The sequence below is a fragment of the Haemaphysalis longicornis genome, unplaced genomic scaffold (genome assembly GCF_048455015.1).
Source record: "Haemaphysalis longicornis isolate Haplotype H1 unplaced genomic scaffold, Haemaphysalis longicornis Haplotype H1 scaffold_1, whole genome shotgun sequence".
Lineage (NCBI taxonomy): Eukaryota > Metazoa > Arthropoda > Arachnida > Ixodida > Ixodidae > Haemaphysalis > Haemaphysalis longicornis.
In genome coordinates, this window is record NW_027526203.1 from 13092493 (window position 1) to 13108422 (window position 15930).

A 15930-nucleotide genomic window follows, 5' to 3' on the forward strand; every position below is an offset into this window, starting at 1 on the left:
GTGACAGGCAAAGCAGGTATTTGAATCAGCTTATTTGAAAGCGCTGTTTTACCACGTGGGCGGGCCACAACTCCACTGTACTGGAAACACTATGCACTAAACTTTCTTCGAGTTACGCCGCTGCTGTTTTTAAAAATCTTGGTGTATGATAGCTGAACCCCGTGTATAACAATTATATTGAAGCAGCTTTTTATCTTTCCCAGGTTTCACCCGTGGACATCGCTTGCCGGTGCACTGTATGAGGCGACCACAAGAAGCTGGTATGCTGCAGAACCCAGAGAAATCGTGAAGTTGCAACTGGACACGTCATGTGGAAAAAGCCTTCGTGGTGTGTTTGTGTGTGTATTACATAGAGGACGTTACGTATCCGTCTGCTTTTGGGCAGTTGCAAGGATTCCTTCGGGTAGCAATAAGACATGATGGCATCGACGAAATTCCATGGGCGCTCAAAATGGTACTGGATTTGCTGATGTAATTACACTTCGACTGAGTTAAGGTCATAGCAACGCTCACGCACTGCTTTAAAGCGGCATGAAGAGTTCATCAGAAGCCTATTTTATAGTTGCTGTCTTTATTTCTCGGATTTCTCTGTATGGAAGCATTCTTGTAAGTTATTGTGAATAAAGAAGTTTCAGTCAAATTTAAAATTTGTTTAAATGTCTTGATTGTGTTGTCCCTCTGCTTTGTTTTAGAATCTAGACCTTCGCAGCAATAGTTACAGACGTTTTCCCTCAATTTTCTTCACCTACGTGTAGATAATGACGCTGAAAGAATGCACATCACAAGCTTAACTGTATGGGATTAGCATGTTACACTTGTTCAAGATGCTTTATGAATGTTTGCCTTCCACTGCCTTCAACCGAATTAACAACCGTTTATCAACCGAAATTCAGAGGCAATCCTTAACCACCTTATTCTGCTAACACTACTAAGTTTGGGGCAGTGTATAACGAAGCATTAACGCCGCAATCACAATGCGAGACTTGTCGATCCGTGACTGGCGCCCTTCCTATCGCTTAGTGAAGGTGAAAGGAGGATTTGTACTTACCCGATGCGGCATTCTCCAGGTGTGTATAATACGCCTCTCTGACCACCAGAAATCTTTCAAAAAGAAAGCTAAAAGAAGATAACGTTTGCTCTGCCGTGTTTATAGGTGTGGTGGGTGCCCCAAGCTAGACAGACTATAAATACGGCACAGCAACTATTATCTTCTTTCAGATTTTATTTAAACGATTCCTGGCTGTCAGAGAGGCGTATTATACACAGCTGGAGAATGCCGCATCGGGTAAGTACAAATCCTCCTTTCACCTTCACTAAGCGATGAGATGGCCGCCAGTCACGGATTGCAATCGTGAGCGCTCAGCGTGTTAGTTCACCACGCCTAAAACAAGCGTGCAAAAATACATTTTACTCACACTTCGTAAGCGTTACACATCCCACGAGTCATGCTTAGGACGCGTGATTTTTCACCATGAAAGCACATCACGCTTGGAACAAGCGTGCAAAAAATCGCCGACACTCGCGCTTGCTAAGCGTTAAAAAAGTTAGACTGTATGGCAGGAATTTCCCCGCGTAATACGGAGACGGCAAACTGACAGTTGTATGTAATAAGATTAACCGAAATGGCATGCCCAATTGCTTTTTACGGTCTGTTCTACCGGTATATTCCCAAGGAATTCAGAAAATATATGGCTTTAATAGCAACACGCCCACATTACTCGCACTGTCACCGTTTGCTTTTGAGGATGCGCTGTCAAGAAGACGTGGAAAGCCAACCCCGGCGAGGCATCAACCGGACCGAATTTAAAGGGCACTGGTGACGTGGGGGTGACCGTCTAATGCGCGGCTTTCGCACACCAGAGTGGAAAGAATGAGAGAGGCGCTTGAATGGATTAGCAAAGAGAGCTATGTTTGAACAGGCGGTGTATGGTACAGTACACATGCTAGAGAGTTGCACGTTTACAGGCAAAACGCGTTAACAACAAATGTATCGGAGTAGAGGAGAAAAAAAAAAACAGTTCGATGCATATGCAAGACAAGAAAGTCGTACAATATTCACCTACCGGGCCGGATGATGCAACGCTGTCATGGGACGATGCTACCTATGAAGCGCTGCTTCGGCGTGGGCCCGGCCGTCCGATTGCGATCATGGTAATTCAAAACCCCGACCACGCTGTAGTCTTCAAAGACGCTAGTCGCCAATGATAATGCAAGCGCAACATAAAGCCACGGCAACATTACGACATTCCAGCGGTGCTGGTTTGTCTGCACGCAGGCGCTGCTTTTATACCCGCACCAACGCAACGAAAAAACACACACAACTCTCGTCGCCGTCGGCTGGAATATTCCGCTTCTCTAGGGTTCGACGCGGTTCGATGCTGGTTCGGTGCGTGGTTCCGGGCCAATCTTGAGCATTCTCATGGTCACGAAGCAGTGGCCATTTATTTTTTGTTATTTACTTTGTACTCTGATACGCGTGATTTCGCTGTGTCTGCGGTTCACGCCAGCGGCCGAGCGATGATTCATAGGCGCTCGGGAAGAGAAATTTCTAGTAGGCTCCCGGGGGAATACAAAAGGAAAATGCCACGAACCGAGCGTCTATTGCACGTTAATAAAAACGGTGTACAATAATTATTGGATGCTGTATTATAATACAAAGCATTTCTGCACTAATACGCCGTAAGTGGGAGTTTGGGACGCGCGCTGATATCCCAAAAGAAATTGCTCCTAGAAAATTTAGAATTCACCATTACGGCACTTGATTGCGCTGCTTCTTGACTTTTCAAAAAAAAAAAAAATTTGCCCTCATAATAATACAATTCTGCTTCAAAAACTCTATTGTTAAGGCACGAGAGGTATTGCGCATAAATATATTTCATTCTTTTGGCAGCACTCAATTTCGTGACATTGAGAGAACACATTGTCCCATGAAATGAATCAAAATATTTGCCTCACAGTGCCACCCATTACCTTCACCGGACAATTAATTTCAATTTTCTGCACAACGCTGAGTGTGTTGTCATTAAAGAAACGCATTCACAATCAAATCGACTTGTTGAACCTTGACGCTCGCCATGGCAGCAAGACCTTTTTTTTTTACTGCGCGAGTAAGTGCAGGCTGATTACTCGCTGTTGAAAGCAACACACGTCCGTGCGCCTCTCCTTCTTTCCGAGCTAGTTTACAGGGCAAAAGCAGTTTAGGAACGTGCCTGTGTGAGTCTCTCTGCCAGCTTACTTTGTTCCCTGAGCGCTAGCCCTGCCCATGTGTCGCGCAGAGCATCAGGGTTCTGTCAAGTGCGACAAAGTACAGAATGCTATGCCCGAATCGTTTGAGTGTGGGAACAGCCCGGTAGTCGTCCGGATGATGGAGCCGTTTTCAGTTGAGATTACCAAAACCTCTGAAGCTTCCGTTCGCGAATCAAGCATCGAAAGTGTGAAGCGTGACGTTTGGGTTTTTGGTGGGGTTCGGTACCTGCTTCTTGGCGTACAGTAAGGGCTTTTTGGAGTGGGTACCGGTTCAATGTGTTAAACAGCAGAATGTGACGTTATGCCTAACGTCCTGCGGCTTACAGCCTTACGGCTTTGAGAGCACCGTCATTCTAATCGGACGACGAGCTGTAGGTACCGGCGATCGACTTTGGCCACAGAATATGACGTTAGACCTATATACATTGCTCCGTCGCACACCTGCGTCACTTCGTCTCTCTGCTACACATCAACCTTTTGCGAAAGAGGCCTAACGGAGCAGTCCCCAACATTCGCAATGAAGCATTTTAATTTTTCTGCACTTCACCCACAATCATCCTTTTAATAGAAAATATTCCCTTTCATAAGAGCGTGTTTCTGTACGGAGATGGTCAGTGAGAGGCTTTAAAAGGAGCTTTGCTTTAAAAGAAGAATATAGTCGTATCTTGGGCATGTACGTGTTGCGGCGTCCTCTACCGAAATCAAAACTATTGTGAATTTCCAAGTATAGGAAATCGAGGGGATAAAAATTTATTAAATAATTATTTTTTAGCAGCCCCCAGGGTTTTCTCGTCAGGAGCGGAAGTGGTAAATAATGTCTGTATGTGATATGTCAATGCAGCTTAATCCGTGGAAATAAGCTGAGTGTCGCGGAAACGCAGGTATTACATTTTGGAATTTTGGTCTTCTTTTTTTTTTTGTCGTTGCAAACGCTTTAATAAAAAGTGAACGGAACTCCGACTGGTAAAGCTGCTTTTGAAGTTTTTTTTTGCGCAATCCCCCAAAATAGCGTTGGGCACATTTGAGGCGTTTTTTTATTTTTTTTTTAAAATGAGCCAGATCCAGAAACTGAAACTCAGTCGGATAAAACTGCAGTGGCAAGAAAAACTCGGCAATTTTCCACTAAAAAGGAGTGGAAAGAAAATAGTTGAGATATTGCCATGAAAACGGGTACGCAGGTCATAGTTCGTACCGAAAATGAGCCAGGTCGTGCTGTTTCACTCATCACAATGAGCCAAATGCATTTTCCCAGTGCGAGTTTGCTTTTCGCTTGACTGTTCAGACTGTTTCTTGGGTGTTCTCGTAATCTTTTTGTTTAGTTTTTTTCCTTTTTGGAGCTGGATTTTTGGAAGTTCTGGCGGCAATTAGGAGATCGGTGAAAGATGTTTCCCCAGATGTCAACGATGAAGTGAACGGAAGAAGAAGTAAACAGAATAAAACTTGGAGATGTAAAACAATTTTTATTCAGTCGCATTCAATTCAATTCTTTATTTTACTTTGAGAGGAGGGGGCTGGAGCTATAAGCTGTGAATCCAGCTTATAGCTCCATGATTTCATTTCATCTTACTCGTCCCTACAGAATAAGTCCAGATGGTTATATTTATTTGTTTTACTCCCATATTTACCATTCTAGGGCTTAACTAAATCGCCGCCGCTTACAAGCCCTGGCAAATCTCCAGCCCGCGTCCTCCCCTCTGAGGGTACGAACCACTGCACCAGATTAAGAGGAAGATATGAGCAGCCTTCTTGAGAAGCGTTTTAGAAATTCACGGTGATGCAATGCAGAGCTTTCTTACTGCGTGAGTGCTTTTAGGCGTGCCCAAGAAAATTATCCTTGGAAGGAATCCGAAAAGAGCTGCTAATGATGCCTATGGTACTCACCTGCTCTCCAGTCATAGCTCTGCTTTTCTTGAAGCGCTGTTGTATATGTTTAACACCGTTTCCACCAAAACTCAATAGCAGCACGCTTGAAAGTCAATTTAAATGAAGTTTTTTTAAGAAAGCTGCGCCAACATAAGAGTTTTAATTCAATATGAGACAAATCCAAACTTTAACCCTATAAGGGCTCACATTAACGGAGTAATTTTTAATTACTCATGACCATAAACTTCCCCTAGCTGATATGTAATATATAATACAGCGCTGCATTTAGGTGCGCCAACAAACTTCCCCTTGTTCCTGAAAATCTCGTTTGGTGGATCTGGATCATTTCCAAAAAAAAAAAAACAAAAAACGCCCCGTTTCACTGTAATGTAGCGGCTCCAAACTGATTCTGGGAAAATCTCGGAATAAACAATACAACAAATTCATAGTTGACTCGATGGCTTTTAGGCCACTTTCCACATTCTATGATTGCAGCAACCAGTTTTTTGTATTTTGAATATTACCGAGCAAGTGGTACATGTTTCAAGCTTCCAGCGCAAGTAGTAACCGGAAGGAAAGGCGCGCACGCAGTAAGGCCATAGTTGGGCACTCTACTAACAGGGAGCTCGTTTTCTGGTAAAACCTGGTTTTTACCGATTTTTACATTCGGAACAGACCATCTGGTTGTACGAGATTTTTCCCCCCATTGGGCCTTTTAGAAGTTGCGATCTGCACAATCGTGCGCTGATGGCCCGCCGTTCTCAGCCAGTACTTGCTGAAAGCAAGCCCTAAAAACACAACTTTCGAACTCTACCACTCGATGCCCCAGGCTGGCAAATACTGAGCTGACATTATTGTTCTTAGCTAAATGAAGCTTTGGTGACGAGAGCACTTTCTCCCGGCGGGGATACGTTCAATGGTCGCGCACGTCTTGAACGGAGACCGACGTGTAGCGCATGCAGATGATAAGGCATGTATACAAGAATGTGCAAAACATCGATGACCAGCTTTTGGTGAGTAAAATGTTTCATTTCTTAGAGGATTTTAATCCTGTTTTCTGTCATGATTACTGATGGATTTCCAAGGAAACGCCAAATTTCGGAAAGCATTTGCTAGAAAACCCTGATGTCCTCCCGATCACCAGCTTGAAAAAGTCAGCAATTTCAACAGATTAAAGTTACTTTGTGATAAAATGATCGGAGTGTATTAAGTAGTACAAATATAAATTTAACAAAAAAAAACGAATTTCGGAATAGTTTTACAAAAAAAAAAAAAAAACATGACTTCCCCCAATATAAGTCTAACAATAGCACCGGATTTTTACCCCCGATATTAAACATATAAAGCCCGAAAGCGAACAACCCTATTTATTAATAGTGCTGAATTTCTAACTGGCTGCTCATTGCTCGCGCCTTTCCCTCGCAGCATTGTTAAGCCCGAAAAACGTATCATAACAAGACGCGATGGGCAACGGGTGCCGTCAATATTCATTCCTTGCCAACGACCGACAATTTACAGAAAGTCTTAAAGGGCTATTTTCCGGGTATATATGCTCATTGAAGAAAAATGCGTTCTTGTACTCCGTAAAGATGTTTAACCAGTGAGGCTGTAGCGTGCTGGCGTTGTTTAGCCGTGTTTTACTCTTCTGGCCTGTTGATGCAACCGGGCTGCAGCATGGGAACGGCGTAGACGAGCTCGTTCCGTTCCTGCTCACGGCGTCGCTGATCGCAAGCTGTTTGCCGGTTAGGAGTACATATGACGCATGGTTTACCCATTTCGAAGTAGCGAACGGGCGGTGCTTGCCATTGTTACGTTGAGGCGGCTCCGCCTAAACCTCCGCAGGCTACCCCCTGCCACCGGTGGTCGTTTCAGCTGTGCTTCACCAAGTAGCTCGCTTTGCGTGCCCTCTGCGACGAGACACTGTCGCTCCTTCCCACTTAGCTCTAACGCCTTTCCAAACCGTTTCTTTTTCACGCATGCGCATGGGGGAGGAGTTTCCTACGTACACAAAATCGCAAGGTTGTCCTTTCGCCTAAACATAAAACTTCGCTATTCACCTGCAAGGACGCTCTGATCCCTCAACGAAACTCTCAGGGTTTTAGGGAACGGAGGATGAGGAGGAATGAATGTTTGTCTTGAGTAGAACGGAAGATGGTGGAGCCGTTCTCTCGCGCGGGGTGCGTCCTCAGTCGAGGACATCCTGGGCATGTAAAGCCACCTGCGCCCGGGAAATCAACTATAGCTGATCATCCAGGTGGGAGCTACGAATATTCTATGGACTCTCGGCCTCTTTGTAGTGGATAATGTTACGGTCCTCTTAGCAGCTCACTGTCATATAGTCTTTTTCCGAATAGTTCCAGAAAAACTACCGTCACAGCCATTTTCTACAAGCATACTCCCTCCGTAGATAGCCACGCCCAGCATACAGTAATTCTGTAACCTTTACAACTTCACTGTGAACTAACTACTCACGATAAGTAAATGAAACTTGGAGCAATGGTAGAGTCGTATTATCGGCTAATTGCCATGTACTTTTTTCCGGAATACTTTAGATAGCACAAGAGTAAGAACCTGTTTCTCTAATCATTCTCCCTCCGTTGGTGGTCAGGCTTAGCTGTGCGACAAGCAATGTGAGAGACCTAGCCTACAAAGTCGAAGCTTACACCGATCTTCATAAAGTCGGCTTCCCTTGTAAACACAACTGAATTTCTCGGAATAAATTTTCTCACTGGCAATATAAGACTTCGATATCAAGAAAAGAAGGCCCTAAAACCTGTTATTTATTTTTGTATGATTTTTAATATGCGAGAACCGGTTTTTGGGGGGAGCAGAAACCTGCTGCGGAGAGAGCGCGAGAGGATACACGCAGAGACGGACGTTAAAGGAGCCCTAAAGACAAAATAAAAGTTTGTTATATTTAAAAGAGTTCGTGTTCTATAGTGCCCCCGCGCTTTTCTTGAAGAAAAAATGCTTTATTCGCTGCGAAATTAATCTATTTAAGCTAAAATTTTGATACCCCGCCAAAACGTGTGTTCGAACGACGTTTGAAATGACATCATAGGAGCTAAACTTAGTGTGGTGCGGCACGGCCAGACTCGACTCTTCTCCTCCCGAGGCGTGTCCGGCCGTGGGAGCGGAGACTTGCTTACTGTTAGTTAACCTATAGATGTCTCCACCACACCGAGGCAAGCCGTTTTCTGCCTTTGGTATGTTTGTGAACGTATTTAGACCTGGCTTGTTTTGTTCATGGAGACAATAATCGTTTCGTCAAACATGGTGCCCGCTCGACAAATACGGTCACGTAAGACATCGTCCCTTGCGTCAGTCGGCCAGTGTCGTCTGATACAACCCCAAAGCCCCGCAGCATAGTGCGCGAAGCATAGTGCGCGCAGTACCAACACCAGTACGCATCGGTACTTCTATGTTTACGTGTGCTTTCGTAACTTCCACTGTTTGTCCCACCATTCTTACTGATTTAAAAGAATGTGCCCTAAATTTAAGCGCAAATAGCTTGTTCGGCAAGCTTACAAGTTGTGCCTAATTTGCATTTGCTTTTTCCGGCCTCCGCAAATCGCAGAGCTGGCTGGTATGACATCATAGGTTCTGTTGCGGGAATTGAGCTAGTGGGTCGCATGACCATTCCACTTTTTCCTAATTATGCAGCTTATTTGAGCGAAGTTTACGTTGAAAGTGGTGTCAGCATGATATAACGAGGCAATCTTTTGAATGAACCAAACTTGTATTTTGTCTTCCTGGCTCCTTTAAGGGCAGTGCTAGAACAGCCCCGATGTTCAAACATTTGTATTCTCCCCTTCCGGGCTCGACACTTCTTCCGTCTATCCTCATCGGCCGCTGTCATGTTGCCCTAATTAATGATAAGATTGGTCGTCGAACGCGCTTGCAGTTCCTGCTCCCAGAAACTCCGCGCCTATACAAAGATTATAATAATCTTTCATCGCAAAGCTTTCTGGGGCTTAAAATGTGTTAATGAACTAGTTGTTTGCGACCGCAAAAACTGTTTCTACAAAGACAGCTTTGTAATAAAGGTGTTGGTTCGACGGATGCCATGTCTCCTGCGTTACACTAGTCGACAGAATTTACCGTGCAACCCCGCATCATGACAACATCCAAGAAAGCCATCACCATCCCCAAGTACTCGGGAGCAAGCGACGATGTTCCCTTTGACAAGTGGCTCCGACTCTTCGAGGAGAAGACTGCGGCAGCTGCATGGACAGAGCGAGACAAGTTCTGCAATTTCTCCGATTACCTCGAAGCTGAGGCCGTGCGCAGAACGTTGACTATTTCTTAGTCACTCTCTCTCGCGGGTGTGCAACCTATGTTGGGGTAAAGCAGTTTGCCTTCGCACATCGTGACCTGGCGGAGTGTTTTACACCTGGCCGCAGAGGCACCTCCACAATCGACATCTTCTGTTTTTCTTGGAGAACTTATTCTATTCTGCTGAGTAACGGCTAATACGGTTTCTCGTTTTGGCCTCAGTGGGAAAGCTAGAGTCGACGGTTTTCACGTTGACACCATTGGTTGAAGACACAGTAACCCTAATCATTTTTGCAAAAAACAGAAGTTTTTTTACTGCAACCCACTCTGTTGCGTATATTTTGTGTATTCTGTTCGAACGTAATGGCTGTTTGGTATGCTTTGCGTGGGATGTTTCTGATTCTGCGTTTCTCTAGTGGGACGAGAAACACATTTGCTGATTCTGCGGTTCTTTAGTAGGACGAGAAAAGAAGGCGAACATAGGGTGCGTCTAGACGGCCTGGTGTTTCATAGGCGACGAGGAGCAGTTTCCCCTTATGGCGTTATGATCGCCCTTTGCATGAATCCTGTTAATCCCCCCCCCCCCCCCCCAATACCTACGGGGGAGGGGGATAAAGAGCTAGGCTTCTAGTGAAGGTTTACTAAAGTGCTAAGAAAGAGATAAGCCTCCGAAATTGCCTACCAACGACGGGGATAACGTGAGAAAAGAGAAAGCGTCAAAACAAAATTTAGAAGACAGCACGGTGTCATAACAGTAACCGACACAGCGGCACACCACCAAACCCGCGCAGCGACGAAACATCCCCTCGACAGAACAGCACCCCAGTAAAAACAACGCGTAGTCGGACCACAGGAGTGAAGCAACACTAGAGGCAGCCGCGCTTTTTCTGCCAATTCTAATCCTCACTGCTCAGTCGTATCCCCTCATGTATACCGAAACTGGGGCTACAACTACCAGAAACACTGCGTTTCAGCCACCAAAATTTTGCGTATGTATTTTTAATTTGTAACATTGCCGAATTCGCAAGAACCAGATATCTTTCCACCGCCTTGTACCTTTTAAAGATCTCTCTTTCTGGCCTGACATCTGCAGCTGCATTCTTTTTGAACCGTTCTCGAAAGCAATCCCTTATAGTCACAGTCGTAAGTTCCAGAATGAAGTGCCACATTGGGCAAAAAGCCGGCGTTGTTGTTTCCTGCTACAAAAAAAAATGACCGGAAGTTAAACAATGGCCAACCCTTGATATGCAAATCGAAGACTTGGTTTAGCCTGGTTAAGTTTTGGTGAGCAGCTTGCCGTACGATGTGCGCGGGGTGGTCAGACGCCCATCGCCAACGACTCCTCAATGTTTCCTGCTACGGCACAACGCTTGCAGACGACGATCCCGCCTCGCTTTCTCTGCCAAACTCGCACTGACTAGGCGAGAACGGTGCTCCTTCCTCTTTGCCAGGCTCCCGGCGGGCCACGGGGTCAGGAGGCAACCCAGCTGCAGGGAGCTCATGCGCCAATCCCGGAGGGTGTTGGGGTGGCTTGCCCACGCGATGACGGCTTAGCACGGCACGGCGAGTGGCGTTATGCGATGCCAAGGTTACGCCGCAGAAGCGGCCAAATGAAGTTGAATTGCTGGTGACGGCGAAACTCGGCTCGACTAAGTCAGTAAACGTTTGCTTCAGGAACACACGGTTGAGTTTGCATGAGATTCGAACGAGGGGTATCGACGGCAGAACAGACAAGCGTTTCCATCACGCTACATCACGCATCGCAAGTGGCGGGACACGTATCAGGATACGCCTAGTGCGTTTAGCGCTCTCGTAACAATGCGTGAGACGGAAACTTGGCGACAAGAGCGTAGACCACAAGCATACCACTTACACAGAACTCTGATTATCGATAAGTTATGGTGTGCAATGTTACTGTAGTCTGCCTGTCAGAGCAATTCGCGCCCGAAAACGAAGAAACATAAGCCAAAAGACGGAAACACAATGTAGCAGGAAAGGAGGCTTTGGTGAGTATCGCCAGCGGAAATCAAATTGCTTTCCCTTTAAACCACGTAAGCAGGCTTAATTACGCAATATAATTTCTTCAGTCTTCCCGCATCAATGCGTTATGGCTGCAAGGCAAAAACGAATGAACTTGCGGTTCATGTTGAAACTAACCGGAAATAACACACAATTACACTATTTTTAAGAGTACTTTTTCCGTGGTTCAAACGAAGTAATGCCGAAATAAATGGCAGCAAGTTATGCTTGGTCACTGATATTAGGCTTCAAGGTTCAAGTTGAAGTTCTTAATTTACATCACGAAGATGCTGGTGGGCTCAGGCAAATGTGAAAAGAGTTTCACTTGGAGGAGCCCGAGTCCCCCGGTATAAGGCATCAGACCAAGAGCAGGTAGAGCACTTCATCACAACATATGCTGTACATAAGAAACATTTCTGACTATCATGACTGACCAGTTCTTCAGGGTAGCTAAAATGGCCTTGCGAAATACACGCGATGTTTTTTTTAACTTTCACTAAACAATATGACATCATACAACCTACTTCCACAATGATTGTGTACTAAGAAGAACAGAATCACACTGAATAAATGAGAACACTTCACAACTTCTAGCAATTTCTAATATAGCCTACGACGGTGCTGTTAACATAAAAACATATATCATCATCATCATCATCATCATCATCAAAAGCCCATCAACAACACCCACTGCAGGGCAAAGGCTACTCCCAATAATCTCTAATTACCCCGGTCCTGTGCTAACTGCGACCAATTTATCCCCTCAAACTTCTTGATCTCATCTGCCCGTCTTTCTGCCGCCGCCTGCAACGCTTGCCCTCTCTAGGGATACACTCTGTTACCCTTAATGACCAACGGTTATCATGCCTGTGCATTACATGCCCTGCCCACGTCCATTTCTTCTTCTTAATTTCTACTAATATGCCCTTAACAAGCGTTTGTTCCCTGACCCACTCCGCTCCTTTCTTGTCCCTGAATGTTACATCTGTATATAACATAACATTAGTTGAATTAAGACAGAAACAAGGGTTGGCAGTCAAGAAAACATCGGAAAGCAAAGGGGAGAACGTGAGAGGCAATGAAACAGATGAAGAATCTGGAAAGACAGAAAAAAAGTGGATCCGGGTGGGATCCGGATGGGATCCGAACCCATGACCACCAGAATACGCGTCTGGTGCGAAGACCGCTACCGGCGGGGCTATTTTACCCTAGTGGGTCTTCCCCCGAGGGAAAAATTTGGGAAATTTTCCCCTAGAGTAGTGGTCATCGCACGATACGCGTATTCTGGAGGTCGTGGGATCGGATCACACCCGGCGGGCATTTTAGGGGCGAAGCTCCTTAAGTCATGGGTCTGTCCATCCCTTGTGTCTCGTGGTACGTGACCGCCGCATGCTTTCGGAGATGCCGCAAAGTGGGCCGCGTTGCACGCGCAAGAACCGGCTGCAACCGGCAGCGCAAACTCGGCACCGGGAGCGCGAGCTTGTCTGTGTTCGCCAACGGAGGCGCGAGCGCACGTGCACTGCGAGGGGGAGATCACGCAAGAGATCACGCCACGAACGCAGGCAGTCGTTCTCGGAGATCGAACGAGACGCAAGGACCTTTGCTCGTTTCCTCTCGTCTTGTTCGGGCACAAGTTCGCCCTAGATAAAAGTTCTTTCTTCTTTCTTTACCGTTGTGTCCCATCCTACGTGACAAATTGTGGTGGAGGTGCGGGGTAGTCCTCGGTGGCGTGGGGTCTTTCACCAGGTCTGGGCCTGGGAGCATTGACTCCGAAAATAAACGTTGATTTGTACAATGTACGCACACAGTCTTACGTCTTTCTTAATGATGTAATGGGCGAACTTTCACGGGAGAGTTACGGTTACCGATGATCTCCCCCTCTCGAGCTTCGCCCCACTTATCACCATTCATTCCGTGGATATGGCGTGATTGTTTTTTCTCCACTTTCTTTCTGTCTTTACAAATTATTAATCTGTTTCAATGACCTACCGCATCCTCCCCTTTTCTTTCCGAGGTTTTCTTCGGTCTTAATTCAACCAGCTCCTCAGTTCCCATCCTGATTTGCTCTCTCTTTTTCTCTCTCTCTTTCGCTGTATCTTTCTCTATATGTATATGTATGTATATATATAGACAGAAAATAAGGGTTGACAGTCAAGAAAACCTCGGAAAGCAAAGGGGAGGTTGTGGTGGGTCATAGAAAAAGATGAATAATTTTTTTAGTCGAAAAGAAAGTGGAGAAAAAATGCCCGCCGGGTGGGATGGGATCCGAACCCACGACCTCCAGAATAGCGGTCTGGTGCGATAACCACTACGCTACCGCCGGGGCGATTTTCCCCTCCACTTTCTGGGGTATTTATATTAGGAAATTTTGTTTCCAGCGCCACTCAGACCATTATATACCGTATTTACCCGATTCTAACGCGCACGTTTTTTCCGAAAAAATAGGCCGAAAAATCGCATGCGCGTTAGAATCGGATACAAAACCGAAACTGCCGAAACAGCAGAAATTTCATCTCACCCATCGCCATCGGCATCTCAAGATGGCGCCAAAGCTTTTAGCAACGATTTTTCGGACGCAGCGAGCCTAGGCGCCTAGGCTTTTCTATGGGCGTTCACACAAATCGTCAAATCGTTTCACTTGCGCGCTTGATAATAGCAATGGCAGCAGCAGCTCCCACGCGTTCAAAACGAGCGGTCGGCTGAAGCGTGCACCTCTGGAGCAGCTGTCGGGATGGGCGTGCGAAGCGTGGGCCACGATCCCATCGACCATGGTTGGACGTTCGTTCAGAAGTGTGGCATCGCGAACGCGCTTGAAGGCACCGAGGCCGAGATGTTGTGGTCAGCGGAGAGCGACGAGGAGCGAGATGAGTGAGATTACTTCGGGAAATAAATCGCCCGTTTAGGCTCGCATTGGTTTGTCTGGGTCACAAAGTCCCGTGCGCGTTACAATCGGAGGTGCAAGTTTTTTCGGTTTTTTTGCCAGGAAAATCGGGTGCGCGTTAGAATCGGGTAAATACGATATATATATATATATATATATATATATATATATATATATATATATATATATATATATATATATATATATATATATATATATATAATGTGTGTGTGTGTGTGTACATAATAATATTTTGCTAACTCGAACTCAGATAATTCGCAATGTCGGTTAAGTGGAATTTTTTTCTCGCCGTGCATATACCTCCTGTTAAGAAAGGGGCGGGCGAAGAGAAGCAGAGAGGCAGGAGGCCACCGTTCCGAGCAGTTTCTTCTTCTTCTCTTTATTCCTCTACCTCTTTTTCTACATTCTCCCCCCACCAGAAGATGGAGGTCCCATTTCTAGGAAATGAAGTGTCTGCACCGGTCTCTTAATTATCTTCCCATCCTGCGTCTTCAAGCTACAGGCCCGAGTGAGCCCGTCTCGTCCAGGAAAAACTTCTGTAACACGGCCCAGCAACCAAAGGCTCCTGGGGGTGCCAGTTGCCTCCACCAAGACCACGTCCCCAACTTGTAAACTTCGGTTGGACGCACTTGGATGATGATGAAAGGACCTCAGCTCAAGGATATACTCTCTTCTCCAGCGATTCCACAAGTGGACCAAAAGCTTCTGCCGGTACCGAAGCTTGCTAATTGTGGTTTCACGTGTCACCTGGTTGATGTAGGAGTCGTCCTCATTGCCTGGGCCAGGTATGCTCAGCAAGGAAGTTCCAATGAGAAAGTGCGCAGGGCATATAGGCGAGGGCTCCTCCGCACTGGTGTACGTATAAGTAAGAGGCCTTGAATTGATGACAGCTTCTACTTCTGTAAGAAGCGTGGTCAGCTCCTCTGCGCTCAGGTTCGTCTTTCCAAGCACCTTCCGCAAGGCTGACTTTACGGAGCGAATCAGCCTCTCCCACCAACCTCCTTACCACGGCGCTGCTGGGACTATGAATTTCCACTTAATCCGGTTGGTGGCGAGAAATGAGGATAATGGAGAGGTGCCCATTATCCTCCGTGCCTCTTTGATATCTCTTGAAGCTCTTCTGAATGCGAGCGCGTTGTCGGAGTACAAAGTGCACGGTACCCCTCGGCGCGCCAGGAACCGACGAAAAGCGAGAAGGAAAGCGTCCGAAGAGAGTCCGGTTGTTAACTCCAGGTGCACAGCTCTTGTGGTAGAGCACCTGAACAGCAATACATAAGTCTTTGAAGTAGTTGCGCCCGGGGTGTTTTTCACGTAAAGTGGACCGGCGAAGTCGAGTCCAGTTACCTCAAATGGTTTGGAAGCCAGTAGTCTGTGCTCAGGCAGCGGAGCATGTTGTACGTTAACAGGTCTGCTGCTGGATCGTTTACAGAGGAAGCAAGCACGAATCACCTTCTTCGCCTCCTGCCGAGCATGAATAACCCAAAAACGTTGACGTAACTGGGCCATAGTGCTCGCTACGCCACCATGAAATACACGACAATGGGCTTCAACAACCATTAACCTTGTGAAGGCATGCCGCTTGGGTAGTACGACCGGATGCTTTTCCTCGTAGGCAGCTTTCATTC

General features: G+C 46.2%; 1 non-coding gene across 1 annotated transcript; it reads right to left on the minus strand.

Annotated features, from left to right (window-relative positions):
- Positions 1-13648: 13648 nt before the first annotated feature.
- On the minus strand, positions 13649-13726 carry Trnas-gcu (transfer RNA serine (anticodon GCU)). Its single transcript has one exon. It is a non-coding gene; the product is annotated as a tRNA-Ser (tRNA).
- Positions 13727-15930: the final 2204 nt, after the last annotated feature.